At 42.0% G+C, this 15,589-nt stretch overlaps 1 protein-coding gene across 1 annotated transcript in view; it reads right to left on the bottom strand.

Annotated features, from left to right (window-relative positions):
* Positions 1 to 7,049, bottom strand: part of FOXP2 (forkhead box P2) — a 659,704-nt gene extending 652,655 nt beyond the window's left edge. The window contains exon 1 of the mRNA XM_027539578.1: positions 6,691 to 7,049. The gene's annotated coding sequence lies outside the window, so the exon portion shown is untranslated. The remainder of the gene's footprint in view (positions 1 to 6,690) is intronic.
* Between the last annotated feature and the right edge of the window lie 8,540 nt (positions 7,050 to 15,589).

Below are 15,589 nucleotides of genomic sequence, written 5' to 3'. Positions count from 1 at the left end.
AAATCTTTTAAAAGTCAGTTGATAGTGCTCTAGGGGAAATCAACATATGATAAAGGTGACGAGCATGAGCAATGATGATTTGTTATTTTAGATACGACAAGCAGAGAAGGCTGCCATAAGGATATGTTTGAGCTGAGACTTGAAGTTAATGAAGATACCTGAGGACAAAGCATTACAGACAGACAGAGGAAAACTCTGAAGTGGGAAATAGCTGATCCCATTTTGAGGAATGTCAAGGAAGTCAGTGTCTAGGGTTGACTGAATAAGAGGAAAATGATAGGAAATACTGTGAGACAGAGAGCAGGGGTCAAGTAAAACAGACATTAGTAAGGTCCTTGTCTTTTATTTTCAGAGACATAAGAAGTTGTTGGAAGATTTACACCTTTCAAGAGTGACATAATCAGATAGATAAATCTTCAAAAGGTCACTGCTACTTGGAGAATAAACTGTTGTACCTGAAGGGAGAAAACAGGGAAAATTAAGCAGCTATTGCATCAAATCAGGGAGTAGCTGATGGTCTACCTGATCAGACGGGTAATGAGGGGGTAGTAATTAGGTGTATAAAACAAGATTTGGGGGGACATAATTTAGCTAAAGTAAAAGACGTAGTGAGAAAGGGGGGAAAATGAAGACAAAAAGGAAATGAAGAGCTAGCTACAGGCATACAAATATAGATCAACCAAATCCTGGAACATAAATTTGGGTGAAGTAATGGTGAGGAATATTTTTTAAGGATGTTGGGATGTTTTTTTCTTTTTTAAATGAGATGATTTTATGACAGTCTACATATGCTAAGATGTTAAGATATTTGGATTAGTGTACTATAAGTTTCTCCTCACTATCTGCCAGCAAGAAATTTTATAAACACTTTCTCTGAAATATGTCTACCACAAGATTTTTTCTTACCCCCTAAAATACACTTTAGGAAACTTTGTTATTTTTTCCTTAAATTGAGAAAAAGTTGCAAAGTGGTAGTTCTGTATGTGTACCAAAATGATACAAAACAAAAATGATGCAAAAAAGAAAACTTTCACAGAAAATAGCATCATAAAAGTTGAGAAGAAAGAAAAGAAAGAAATGGATACCAGAGAAACTATGTTCTTTGCAATAGCATCCTTTCTTTGAGAAATTTAATGTCCTTAACCTGTTTTAAAAAATTTTTATGATAGTTTCATGGCACAAATCTTTCAGACTTGTTACAAAGAGCTTTAAAAAGCAACACTAAAAACTTAAATTTTAAACCAACATTATCTTCCACAAAGTATATTTTAAGGCTTCTAAGGCAGAAATCAAAGGAAATTGAGGAACATTATTAATAAACTAAAAATGCTGAGAGCTTTTAAACCCCTGGGGATTCATTTGCTTCATAGCAGTGTGCTTTTTCAACATTTAAATTTTATATGCTCTTGCTAATGAAAATAATTTGCTACAGCAGAAAGGAATGAAGATGTCAGCTCAGTATGACATATTTATCAATATAATGGAAAGGTATGTTCTGAAGATCCTTGATGGATTCCAGTGAAAAAAAAATAGTGTACAACTGTTTGGGAAGTTGAATTCAATCAGTAGAATATAGTTCCAGGAACACATATTTCAAATATCAAGGAATTAAAAAAAAACTGAACTTGGACTCCACAGATAATTTGTGGACAAAATGGATTTTTAAATAAAATCTCACATTAAAATGTATTGAATTATATAAATTGAGGGAATGTAAGAATTTGAATTGTTCATGTAAAGGAAACTGGACAAATGATCAGATACAAGTCAATTTAGAGAGTAAACAATGTTCACAAGCCCAAAATGAAAAAGTATTAGGATTCAATGTGAACTATAAGCTACAAATCATTACAACATAAAGTTGTTTTAAAATTAAATAGGAGTGATACAAACATACCTGATTTTACAGCATATCTTAATTTGGCTGCTGGACAAAATTTTGTCCAAATAAACACAAATTCCTAGTCACTCCAATTGCAAAATTGGGATTATGCACCTAAAAATAATTAGGCCAATATTTAACATTACAACTGATAAGACAGCAAGTCATTGAAGCATCTATTTAGAGAAAAAAACAGTTGAAAACCGTTACTGCAAATAAGTCACCCACATACACAGGTTTACTTTTTATTTTAACATTAATAGTGTTGGAACATAATAAATCTAAATTTTCTCTGAGGATCTCTCTCCAGCATCTCAATATTCTAACACTGACCTGTTAGCTATAATATCTCTTTATATTTCACCAAAATTACTCTCCTTTTTTTGTGTATTTTGTCTGGAAAATTGGGGGCAGGGACTAGATGGAAATACAGTGCAAAGCAAAGAATATATACAACAATACATCAGAGGTAATGATAAGACAGAAGTAAATAGGCAAGTGGAAGTAAGTATCATTTAATAGATAGGAACACCTACAAGGAAAGACTATTCTACTTATTAGTATTTATATAATTCAACAGTAATGAATTTTCATATAACCAATTCTGGACTTAAAAAAAAGTAATGATATGTTTAAGCAACCCTCCTAACTATGCTTAGTTAGGGTGTTAAAAAATAGTTATGAGACAAATGAAGTAGCTAACGTTTGGAACAACTTCATAAGAAAGCAACGAAAATGACTTAAGCCTCAAGGGGGAAAAGAGCCCAAAGAACTTAAATTATTTTTACCTGATAACACTCTGAAAGTGATATGCCTGGAGTCCAAGTATTGAATATGTTAAGAGATAAATGTCCACATCATCCAAAAAAAGAAGAGACATTAACTATGGCATACAAAATTCAAATTACTCATTAAACTATCTGTGGACCATAAGCACTGGGATTTGTCTAAGTAAAGTTTCAAGAACCTGGATTACTTTTTCAGAAGGCTTAAGAAGGTAAACAACAATCTTTCTGGGTTGGATTTGATCAAATTTGTTAGAACTCTATGAATTAAGGACTACATAGATAAGGTTATTTTCAAAAATCTATGCAAATCTTAAAATCTTATTGGGCCTAAGATAAGAAATAAACTATCTTTTTATCAAAGGGCAGAATGAATCTGTGCACTGGTTAGAATATTTTAGATCCATTCATTTATCACTAAGAGTACTATGATATATCACAGAGTTAAAAAAATAACTGTGCCATGAATTAGTATTCAGTAATTATAATGAAATTAACATCATTTTGCAACTCAACAGTGATTTGCAACTTTGTTTAGCAACACTCTTGCCAAGAGAACTTCTTACAAGTCAGTGGTCTCTCTGACTTCACTGAGAGACAGAAATACATGACCATTTCCATCATTCCATTTTCTATCAGTATTATAACTAATAGTTGATCTAACATGAGTGTCAACACAGAATGATAAGGCAGAGCAGCATAAATCTTTAAATGTATCACAAATGATATCTCTTTTATGTAATTAAGTACCATATCCCTCACATGTTCTCTTAAAATAAAATGTCTGGTAAATTTATCTGGTTATGTTCAATATTTTACTGTATGCTCTATGAGTCTCAATCAAGCCATGAAGGCATTTTCACATATTTAAACATACTTTTCATAGAGTACAATTCTAATAGTTATGCAAAGAGAGTTGTTTTGTGTTTCTGAGTCTTTGCTTGTACAAAAGGAATGTAACTTCTCATTATAGGTTACCTGTGATTTTAATGTTCACCTTTCTTCCTAATTTTATAATGTGTCACATACAACAATTTACCCCTATTTTAAGTTTATAGAATACTACAAGGATTTTTTTTTTTTTCAAGCAAACCCACTACACTACCATCAGTGCAAAGAAATGAAACTGGAACACAGTTTACTCAGATATAACTATTAATCTATTCACATCATAATGTAATTAAAGGTCTCTTTTCATTTGAATATTCAGTTCTAGAATTCCTATCACGCTGAATCCTAAAGTATAAGTTGAAAAATTTTGAAAAATAGCTTAAAATAGTACATAATTGTTATTTGCATATATTTCCCTTTTTTTCTATTTTGGTATTAATTGTAGTGTAATGGTAATTTAATAAATTATGTATAAAAAAGAAAAGTTATTGTACTCATATTTAAACTGAATTTAAAAATTATTCCCTTAATTTTTTGTATTCTTGTACTTAAAAAGTGAACTTTAAGATGATCTTTTAAAATTGAGTGTCTTCTGTCACCAACAGGGCTGTATCATCAGGTTTCTGGTCTCTTTAAAAGTTAGTAATTTAATCACAATTAAACATTTCTCTCACTTAGTTTTAGATAACAATGAAGCAGTGGGTTTCTTAAAGAAGTACTGAACTAAGCAACTACTGAACATGGGTCTAGTCTAGTAATAAAATGGAAGGAAGGCAGAAAGGGGGAGAGGGAGAAGGAAAGAAGGAAGGAGAGAGGGAATGACTTTAAAAGCTTTAAAGCTGAAAATGACATTGTACAAACCTAGTGATCACAGTGTACATAACTCCATACCCACTTTATTAATGCATACACAAATAACTCAAAATTGTAAATAATTGTTTAGCAGTATTAAACAAACACTACATTTTAAAATTCCAGGACACTGAGAATGTACCCATCCATAACTCACAGTGACAGAAAAGATAAACAGGACTTTTGACAACATAAAACATTTCCTGAGGTATGCCATAATGCAAAATTGAAGATGAAAATCTCTCAAAGCTCATCTTTGTTTAGTATTGACCTCTAGCATAGACGTGCTATTAAACACACCCCTTCCGTCTCCACTGAAGCCTAAACAAACTATCTGAATTAGGAGAGTGTGCAAAGATGTGCCTTCCAGGCAAACTTTTGTTTTCCAAAAGTAAATCTCCCCAAATACTTCCAGCTGGAAAAAGTCCACTTGAGCTACTTGACACTAGAGCTTCACTTTCTCACCTTGGCTTACCTGCTACTACTTAATTATTCTTCTAAGCAGGCTCTGGGCAAGTTGGGGAGGTGGCTCTTTCAGCACTTCTGAATCCATGATGACTAGAAATATACACACCTAACACTCCCACAGGTCTTCCACGCCCTTTCTCCTTCCCGCCCTTCTGAGCACTCGCGTCGTGAAAGCCTGGCCACCTGGGAGCAAACAGTACTCGAGGAACAATCCTCAAGATCAAGAAACTGACTGGATTTCAACATGTGGTGAGAGAAACTGGGAGGGGGGTGTGTGTGGCGGGAGGGATAGGAGCACTACAGACAGCAGCTGTCCATTAAGTGGTTTAAATCTGTTGGTTAAAAAGCTGAATAAACAAATACACAGATGGGTCTAGCTCCTTGGGGATTCCGGAATCTGAGGAGCCTCCCAAGCCGTGTCCAGTTCTGCCTCTCTCGCCCCGTCCCCGTGTAAAATGCGCGCGAGTTCCACTCTCAAATGCTCCAGACTCGCACGTGCCTTTCCTTCTCGTTGTTCCTAATGAGTTCACCCGCGCGCCAGGTGCTCTGAGAGACTCACCTAAGAGATCCCAGAGTCTGAGGACAGGAGGGCAACTTTTCCTCCCTGTTCTAGACCAACCCGAACACCCACGGCAAGGGACAGGTCCCCGTAGACGCTAGCCTTCATGTCAGGGTGTCAGGGCGCCTTCTGGCCGGCGGGGCGGGGAGAGGCGTGCGGGAGACACGCGGGCGCGGCCACCCAGTGGGTTCGGCCCGCGCCGCCGCCGCACGTGCGCCGCCGCGAGCGCGAAGGGGCGTCGGGCCCCGCGCTCCTCGCGGTCAAAGTCAACCCAGTGCGTCAGTCTGCCCTCCGCTCGCCCGGGGCCTCCGCGGACTTACAGGTAAAAGTCAACCGAGAAGCCCTTCTTTTCTCCGAAAGGTATCTGCGCCCATCCCTCGTCCCCTCCCTGAAGGACCCGGAGGCGCGATTTCACCCCAAACCCACCCTCAGAGTATGGAGACCTCTCCAAAGCGGAATAAAAGTAAGACCAAGACATATCCCGGGTGAAGCGGGTCCTGCTAACCGTGGACAGGGGAAAGAGCGCGAGCGGGGGCAGCAGTCGAGATGCACGATCATCCCCAAGTGTCACTAGGGGCCAGGAGTTTCTTCACTGGAGAAGCAGGAGTGTCCCTTCTCTGCCTCCATTCCCCAAGAAGTACTTGTGAAATATACGCTAAAGTGTGTAACTCAGAGACGAGAAGCGTGCACTTGCCCAACTGAGTAAATAAAGGTCAGCAGTTGGACAATAAAGTATGTGCTTCCAAACGCCAGATGTTTTTACTGTTGTTTCTCCTCCTCTGGGGTTGGGGGGCGGGGGGGAGGCGCGGAGAAGAAGGAAGAGACAACACACAATAAAAATAAAAGTAAACAAACACATCTGCTGTTTCCACACACATTTTCCTCCAGCCGCGGTCTGGAGTCTGTTGCCGGACAAGGCAACATTTTCGAATACAAAACTAAAAATCATCCGTGAGCCAAAGGCAGCCTCCCCTCTCTGGATGCCCCCTTCCCCTCAGCACAAAGCCACATGAAAAAGAACAACAAGTGGTGATGTTAGGTCCGGAACGCGACCCCGATGCCGAGCCGAAATTTGACACATGTCACACTCGCCCAGCCGCGCCGAGCTCAGCGACTGGGGCGAAACTTTGCTGCCGCCGCCCCGGCAGCAGCGCGGAGCAGAGTAAAGTCGAAGCCCGGCCCGGCATAGAGGTGGCGGGGACGGCGTGAGGGGCGGAGGTGCCGCGCGCCAGAGTGAGGGTGAACAAACTTACCGCTACCGGGGACGCTGGGCAGCGTCCCGGGAGGTGGCACCCGCGGCGCCGAGGCAGAAGCCCACAAACAACACACCGACGCGCGAGTCCCGACAACTGCTGCCGCGAGTCGGGGCGCGCCCGGGAGGGGGGGGGCTGGTGGAAGCCGCAGCTGGCGGACTCGGCCGCCGCATAAATAACCCGGACCGGCGCTCACGGGCTGGCTGCGCGGGGTTGGAGCCGGGGCGCAGCGGCCGCCGCAGAGCTGCACGAGCCGGCGTGTCTCGCGCTTTCTCGGAGGCTCGCGCTGTCTCGCGCTGCCGCTCCCCCCACCCGGATCTGTATGTGTGTGTGTGTGTGTCTGTATATGTGTGTGTGTGTCTCTATGTGTATGAGTGTGCGCTGGCGGGCGCGCGCACCCGGTCGCGCGCGCGTGTTGTTGGCAATGCAAACTGTACACACACGGCGCACGGAGCCGCCTCTTCTCGGAGGGGCGGGGTGGGGGAAGGGACGCCTCCGAGGATTCTAAAGTACTGCTGGGCCACTTGTTTGTGTTTGTTTTACTTTGCCTTGTTATTGTTGACTGTTGTTGTTGATCCCCAAAGTGATTTGGAACCAGCTGGCTAGGATACCCATCACCCCAGCCACCTATCTCCCCGCGTTCCCCCAACTTCTTTAAGGGAGGGGGAAGCGCGGCGCAGAATATTGTTCGGATTTGCAGTGGAGCCTCCTGGCTGACGTCAGGTCCACCTGCTCTGTAAACAACTCGCTGGAGAACTTGTTTGTTCGGCGCCAGATCTTCCCCCACCCCCACCTTTCTCCCCACCTCCTGCTCCGCCCCCTCCCGCTCGACCCAGACGGCGAGTCGAGGAAGGGGGTGGGGAGGGAGGAGAGAACAAAACCTTATGCTGTATTGGCAAAGCTGAGTTGTGTCTGCTGCTTCTTGGCAGTCCCTAAAGTACGTCCTCTCAGCAGACGGAGCTGCTGGCAAATGAAACAGGGAATTCCAAGTGAAGTGCAGGAAGCCTCGAAGGGATCCAAAGCCCTCGGTGGCAAGGAGTTAAAGTACTCGAGAGTCAGAAAGGGAGACCCAAGCGTGCGTTAAAACGCTGACTGGCCTTTCTTTTCGCGGTGTGCGCCTCTGCGGCCTGGGGTGGAGAGGCCGAGTGTCTTTCTCACTCTTCATTGTTGTCTGGCTCCTGTCTCACTTGGACCCGGGAGTTCTCGGGCTTCCTCGTGATCCCCCAGCCCTGGTCACCGGCTCGGCGCCGGGCTGCGGTTCGGCCGGGGCGGAGCTTAGAAGGAAGGGGTTGCCGAGCTGAGACTTTGGGGGTCTGAGGCTCTCGAGACGGGCCTGTCAGTGACTGAGGGGAGCAAAGTAACCGGAATGAAAGGAAAGAAGAAACTGCCAGAACTGCCGCTCGCACTTCAAAGCCGAGACGCCGGCGTGGGGAGTGCGCGGGCCCAGCCTCCAGCGCCCGAGTCCCGCTCTCGTCCGTGGGGTGTGACTCTGCCAGGTCCCACGCGGGACCGAGGGGAGGACGGGACGGGCCCGGATGGCACGCGTGACCCGATTTGCGATGGGGGGGGGGGGGGGGAGCTGTTCAGGAGCCCGTATCCACCGCGGCTCCGGGCAGGCCGTTCCTCCCGCGGGCTACTGCCAGCCCCTCCCCTGTCCGTGGGCCGCGCGACCCTCCACCCCGCCGCGTCCTCTGCGTGCCGCGGCGGAACCGGCCGCTCTGCTCGCACTTCAGTCGCGAAGCGCGGCTTTCCGAAAGGCGCTGAAACTTTCCTCCAAATTCTGCAGCCGAGAGGCCGTGGTGAACAGACCTTGGCCCCGGGCTTTGCCCGCCAACACCCCCCGTGGAAGAAGAGAGGAGGGGGTGACGGAGGAGACGGACGAGCAGCACCAGCTTCTGCCTTTGAGTCTTTTCCTCAAAGAGCAGCGCGCCCTTTTTCTAAAGGGCAGACGTGAACTGATACACAGACACACACACACACACACTTGGCATAACTCTTCCCTCCAGAACCTGCAGTTCTCCCGTGAAGGAAGCAGCCCTGGCACCCACAACTGTAAACACACCGTCAGATTTTCTAATGAAACCAATTAAGTCAATAAGCCATGGGGCTGGTCGTGCGAAGACGGCCCCTGCCAGGAGCACAAGCAGAGGTAGAGTTGCTCTTTGAATCGCGGTGCTTTCTGTGAGCTTCAAAACTCCAGGCAGTCTTCAAGTGCTCTGCTTGTGGACTGTGTCCTCGCTATTATTTAAATTGTCTTTTTTCGAAATGCAGGCCGAATAGTGGGCAAATAAAAAATTTTAAAGATGGGAGCGGGGAGGGAGGGAGGGAGCAATCATTTAAATTACAAAACGCCAGATGCAAATAATCCCACCTCGCCTTCTGAAGGAGATCATTTTACGTTAAGTAATTTGCGTTTATACTTCACTAGCAACCCTAAATAAAAGGCCGATTTTCTGAATTAACCTGAAAACATTTTGGAAAAGATCAGAACAAACGGCGTCGAAATCCTTGGAGATCTGAGGATGTATCTTTCCACTGGGTTTGTGAATAAAGGTAACAAAACAGAAGGTCTGCAGCTCCTTTTTTTTTTTTTTTTCCCCTTCTTCCCCTGTATACACCGACCCCAGTTACTTTTCTTTCTCTCTAGGGGTCCGACGGAGGAAGTGAACGGGAAAGGCTTATTATAAATGAGTCTGGGCAACTTGGAAGAGAAGTTCAAGTTCCCAGCAAGGACGAAAGAGAGGGGGTTATGCTCTCGAGACTTGAGAAAGGAGCGGGTTTAGTTAGCCTTTCACTCTGTACACAAAGACACGTTTTGGTGAAATTCAGTCACTGACGTTTCTTTCCTGTGAGTACAAACAGCCAGGCGCCAAGAAGTGCAAATGGATATCTGAGTTGGAGGAACATGTCTTTCTCGACTGGCCGAGTACTCTGCTTGCGATCTTCCTAAGCGGAGCTGAGCCTGCAGCCCCCTTGGGCGCCCTGTTTAACTTCGCCCCGTTTATCTGTGTCCTCTTCGCCTGCTATCATTCCCGGGCCACCCACTCTTCAAGCAGAGAAGTCGCCCGGGGAGTTGAGAACGCAGATTCTGCCTGGAACCCTGCCTTCTGCGGACCCCTCGCCCGCAGCCAATGGGCTGGGTCGGGGTTCGAGAGGTGAAAGTTCAGGCCCGGGGCTTACGGCTCGCTCCCCCTCTACTGTAGCCTCCCTTCCAGCCTGCTCCCGCGTCCACAGTGCAGACCCAGCCCGGCTACCAGGGGCTGCCATGGTGGCACGTAGTTTGTTGATGGGTGGTCATAAAATATATTTATTTGCAATTCCTTTCCCTCGCCCACCTCCCCCGCCCCGACATGGCCCCGAACACTGCAGGCTTTGTTCGCCTCGCTGCTGCTGGAGCCGGCTGGGGTTTAGCGCTCTGTGCTAACACACTCCAAAAAAGTTGAAGTATAATAATAGGAAAACCGGGTTTCCGCAGCTTAGGGAAACGCAGAAAGGGCAAACAGCGAACGAATAGTTTTCTTTTGCACAAGTCACTGGTCAGCCCACTGGATCACGGCAGCCTTGAAACGAAACTCTGCATATCAGAGAGACGGGGGAAGCCAAACTCTGTCCCTGTAGTCGCTGCGCAGGGTTGCAGCCACAGCTCAAGTGTCCTTTGCAGCACGTGGGTCTGCAAAAGTCATTTAAAGAGGTTCCAGGGGAAAGTTAAACGGAGCTACTGGGTAATTGAAGAGTTTCACCAAGTGGCCCTCGAAGTTCTCTCACGAAAATTTATTTGATTTCAAGTTTATTTTACGATGGAACCGCAAATCAACAAATTCCGAGACACTGCTCTATTACGGTAAAGGCGAAAGATAAATTCGTTCGAAATGGTCCCTGCTAGCGCATCTTGACTGAAATAAACCATCCCAAATGTGACTGACTGAAGCCAGGATGAAAGAAAACAACTTAAGCGAGTGACAAGTGTTAGAAACGCTGGTTAATGCTTCTCGGAGTAAACTGTTTGGAATTTTAGTTATTATTTGTTATAAAAATATAATTATCCACACACTCAGGTCTGTTATTTCCAAAAGTTTCAGTTTAACAACAATTACATTTTTCTCCTTCAGAGTCGTTTAATTGGTATAATTGTGACTAATACCTAAAAATGTAATTGACTTGGGGAGAGATCGCTGGCAGAGACGGTAAGGGGCAGGGTTTTTAAAATCTTTTTTTTTTTTTTTCCTGTTAGAAATACCATCTTCAAAGTTGTATTACTCACTTCAAATAGATTGTAACAAAAGTCTTCTTTAAATGCAAAGTAAAACATTTTTCTTTTCACATAGAAAATCGGGCATTGTCAGGTTCCTATTTTTCACATCCATTACAGTTTTCAGAAGATGAGTAAATAAACAGACTCCTTTTAGACATTCTCCTATACTCAATCTGCTCCCAGACACATTTTAGGAAAAAGAGAACATTCTAGTTTCACCGAAGTCAAATCAAGGGTAATCTATGTTACAACATTAAATTGAATGTAGAGGTTGCAAAATTGGTGGAGTTACACCACCATCTGTCGTTAAGCTTTGGGACTACAAAATTTGGGACCTATAATAAATCTTAATGAGCTTTCCCAACTTTTTTAAAATCACAGGCTATAATTTTCATTTGTATTTTTATAACACATATCCTGAAATTACGTGGATCCTGAATGAACACACATGTGTTCATGAGTCCTTGCTTCTACCTGAGTTCTCCAGTCATCTCATCTTCAGAAAAACAAGCAAAAGCCAAAACTAAAACCCTTCATCTGCCAACCTCCAGAAAAAGCTTTTTCAAATCAACTGTGGGACTGCAGATTTTCATCACCTCTAGCAAGTTTCTTGTTTCTAATAGGCTACTGATAGGAAACATAGAGCCTAAACTGCAGGGTCCACCCTTGTCCTGGAGTGAATAATAGACTCTCACTTCTGTCTGGTAACGTATCTAATCTTGAAACATGTAAATACAGCATATCTCTGCTAAGTGGTTGACTGTGAGTGTCTTTAAAAACTGACTGAAAGGCAGTTAATATCAGGTTCCAGTTTTGGTTGACCTCGCTGTAGAGACAAAGATCAATTGCTCTGGGCTAGAATCTTACTAAGAAAGCCTTTATCCAAATGAATATAGAAAGTGGACAATTCCTAGATAAAGAATTCCTGTGCTGACTCAAAAGCTTCCATTAAACAATGGAAACTCTTTTCCCCACAACACTCCAGTGGCATGTATGTATATCATATCTAATTTTTAAAGGATCTCCAAGTATCTCAGTATCTATACTGTTGCATCCCTTTCCATATTAGGACCCTGATTATCAAATTTCTATTTTCCAGAAAATATTTTTTAATGTAACAATTTATATTGGTAAGACAATCACTAGAAATAGTAGTATGAAGCTGAATCATACTAAATTATTTATATTTGACTCAAAAAATCAACATTTTCATATGCTTAAATTAATAGAACCCAGATTTTTCTGAGACGTAGTCTGTCTCTATTAAGCATTAGTTAATTTGCCTAATTCCTGATATTTGCCCAATCCATGATATTTTCCTGCCACACTGATTCAAATATGTTGAACTGCCTCGTACAATAGCCCTTTGCTTTTTGATATTTCTACAATTAAATTATTCTTAGAATTTGTATGTCTCTTAGTTACTGTGAAATTTTAGAGCTGAAGGAAACTTCAAGATATTCTAGCCCAGTCCCTTCATTTTAAAAATCATATAGCAAAGGTTCAGAGATGAGAGAAAGATAAAACTAGTTAATAAAATGCTTATTATTAAACTGTTTCATGTTTCTAAGCATACAATGACCCTCCTTTCTTATTCCACAGGAGACATTTTTTGCCACACACCCTCACCTTTTCAAGTTTTCTTCATATCCATCAAAACTGATATGGCTCAATGATACCTTTCTTTGGATATCAGTAGAGTATTGCAGATGGTTAGCTATCATGTCACATCCACTGTAATACACAGGAGAAAAAAAGTCTGATGATTTGTTTCTCTTAAGAGTCAACCAGAGTCTGTAAGACTTCTTCAACAGTGTAAAGAGGTTCATCACTGTTGATTGCAAGAGTTCATCATAGAAAAACTGATGGTAAGAGGTGCTAACATAAACCACAGTTTATAATGTTTTTCAGGGTTAATAATCTTCAGGAACTCCTGGGCCATGGGGCTAGGTAGGGACTACTAGGGGGCTTTCACTACACTCTCAAGAAATAAAGGCTATGAGACAAAATATACCCTTGATTTTTTAAGCTATGAGCAAAAAGAATATCAAAATCCTGCATCAGTGTAGATTTTTATTTAGTTTAATGACTATGTTGTTACTGTTTAGTCATTTAGTCATGTCCCACTCTTTTGCAACCCCATGTACTGCCTGCCAGGCCCTTCTGTCCATGGAATTTCCCAGGCAAGAATACTGGGTAGGTTGCCATTTCCATCTCCAGGAATCTTCCCAACCCAGGGCTTGCCTTGGCAGGTAGATTCTTTACCACAGAACCACCAGAGAAGCCCTTAATATTAATAACTATATGGCTCCAATAACCATTGTAGTTTACCCAAACAATGTATTGAAGTGGTTGTCATAAATGATATAAAAATTCAGTCCTTTGCCATCTTCTCTTTCCCCTCTGGATTCTCCTTTTATATCTCCCCCTCCTTTTTCTGCTACTTTTTGCTCCCTCTGCAGTAATCTTTGTCACAACTCTTACAATGCAACTTCCAAAATCCCCCATAGATATTTCTCTTCTAAGCTCTGGATTTGTTTGTTCAATTGCTTAATGATAGCACTGTTTGAATTGTGAAAAGCTACAAATTTGCCCTCTTCTCTCCTTGGCCAGCTACTCTGTATACCATCTGATAAATAGTTAATGACACCTTAATCCACCCAGTTTCCAAAGCCAGAAGATGTCACCTTCTTCATCTTCTTATATCCAAGCAATGTTAGGTTTTGTTCATTGTTACCTATTTAATTTTCCACTATCCTCTTTCATCAATCCTTATTTCTTGCCTGGTCATTCTTGATGACTTTCTAATCACCTTCCTGCTTTCAGTTGTTCTTTGCTTCAATCCATCCTCCTCAATGTTTTCTAAAACATACCTAAAACATATGTCACTTAGAATTATGCCAAGCTTCTCCATGGCTAATGGAATTTAATCTTAAATTCTAATAGTCTGATATAGCAGATATGTCTGACAAGTAGTTAATAATGTTTTTTTGGAATGAATGAAAGAATGAATGCCCCAGACAAATATATTTTAGATATTATATTCTGTCAGACTCTGTCAGATATATTTTTAGCTGTGTATTATTTTCAGGAAAAAAACTAACTCACTTTGCTACCAATCATTTGGCTAAAATAGTAATAACCAAAGATTTTCATTATTTTTTTATGAAAGAACTTACCAGACAGATATAAAAGTATATTCAACCTGGCATTTAAATTTTCAACTGCACTGTTTAATGGCTTAACAAATATTTACATATTAATCGCTGTGGTAGGTATTCTGAGATCTAAAGATATATAAGATTAGGTCTGTGCCCAGATCATACATTCTAATAGGAGAATAAGATACATAAAAGTTTATCTCAATAAAACATAAATTTCAAAATAGCATAAAATAGAGGTATATGCATGATACAATAAAGCCAGGGAAAATACTTCTTAAGGCTATTTTCCATTTGTGATGAACACTTTAGAAATAAATGTACCTTTCAGTAAAAAATTTATAATCAAACAGCAGCTTCAGAAAACTTATAATTTTTGGATAAAGTTGCAAAGTTGTGGTAAAAACATGATTATATCAAAGACAGTGGAGGATTTAACAATTGGCAAGAGGTATCAGGCAGTCCCTTGAATTATTTTATAGTACTCAAGTATTAAATGTACTTTTATGAAAGATTACCTCTAATTTGTCATGATTTCACTCCAGGAAAAGAGTTTTATAATAAATAGGAACTGAATGAAAAAAAAAAAAAAGGCAAAAGAAAGTAAAGAACTGAAAAGAAAATAAAAGAACATCAATATTTGGAGTTTAGAAAGAATTCACATGTTTACCTCTCTCATCAGCCTCTAACTCAAATGAGGAGGAAAATACCTTATCCTGGGCCAATATGGTTCCCTGGGGATAGTCATAGGAAATTGCATTCCCCAATCTTTCTCCCCCATCAATTACCTTTTTCTGCCTCATCAAGGTGCATACTGGTTTCCTTATACCCTTCTTAAAAAAAAAAAACAAAAAAAAAAAACCACCACTCTCACCTCATTAAATATAGTACTAGGCAATACTTTCTTAGTTATATATTACCTCCTCTCTAAATTCTTCCCTTCCCCCACACACTTGTAATTCTTTTTCATTTTAACTCAGGAAAACATTACTCACTAATTCTTTCCTTATTTTTTTTCTCTTTCTCTTACTCTCTTCCAAGAAGACACACACACACACACACACACACACACATACATATACATAAACATACAATCATGGTAACATGCTTAAAAGCAGAGCTAGTGATATAAGAGGAGAAGGGAATGGCAACCCACTCCAGTACTCTTGCCTGGAAAATCCCATGGATGGACGCAGGAGCCTGGTAGGCTGCAGTCCATGGGGTCGCTAGGAGTTGGACACTACTGAGCGACTTCACTTTCACTTCTCACTTTCCTGACTGGAGAAGGAAATGGCAACCCACTCCAATGTTCTTGCCTGGAGAATCCCAGGGACGGGGAAGCCTGATAGGCTGCCGTCTCTAGGGTTGCACAGAGTTGGACACGACTGAAGTGACTTAGCAGCAGCAGCAGCGGCAGTGATATAAGAAGTCAAGGAACAGAGAAACTAACATGAAAAACAACACAAAAACCTACAAGCTAGTACTA

This window comes from Bos indicus x Bos taurus, chromosome 4 (genome assembly GCF_003369695.1).
Source record: "Bos indicus x Bos taurus breed Angus x Brahman F1 hybrid chromosome 4, Bos_hybrid_MaternalHap_v2.0, whole genome shotgun sequence".
Lineage (NCBI taxonomy): Eukaryota > Metazoa > Chordata > Mammalia > Artiodactyla > Bovidae > Bos > Bos indicus x Bos taurus.
This window is presented reverse-complemented; position numbering and strand designations above follow the sequence as displayed.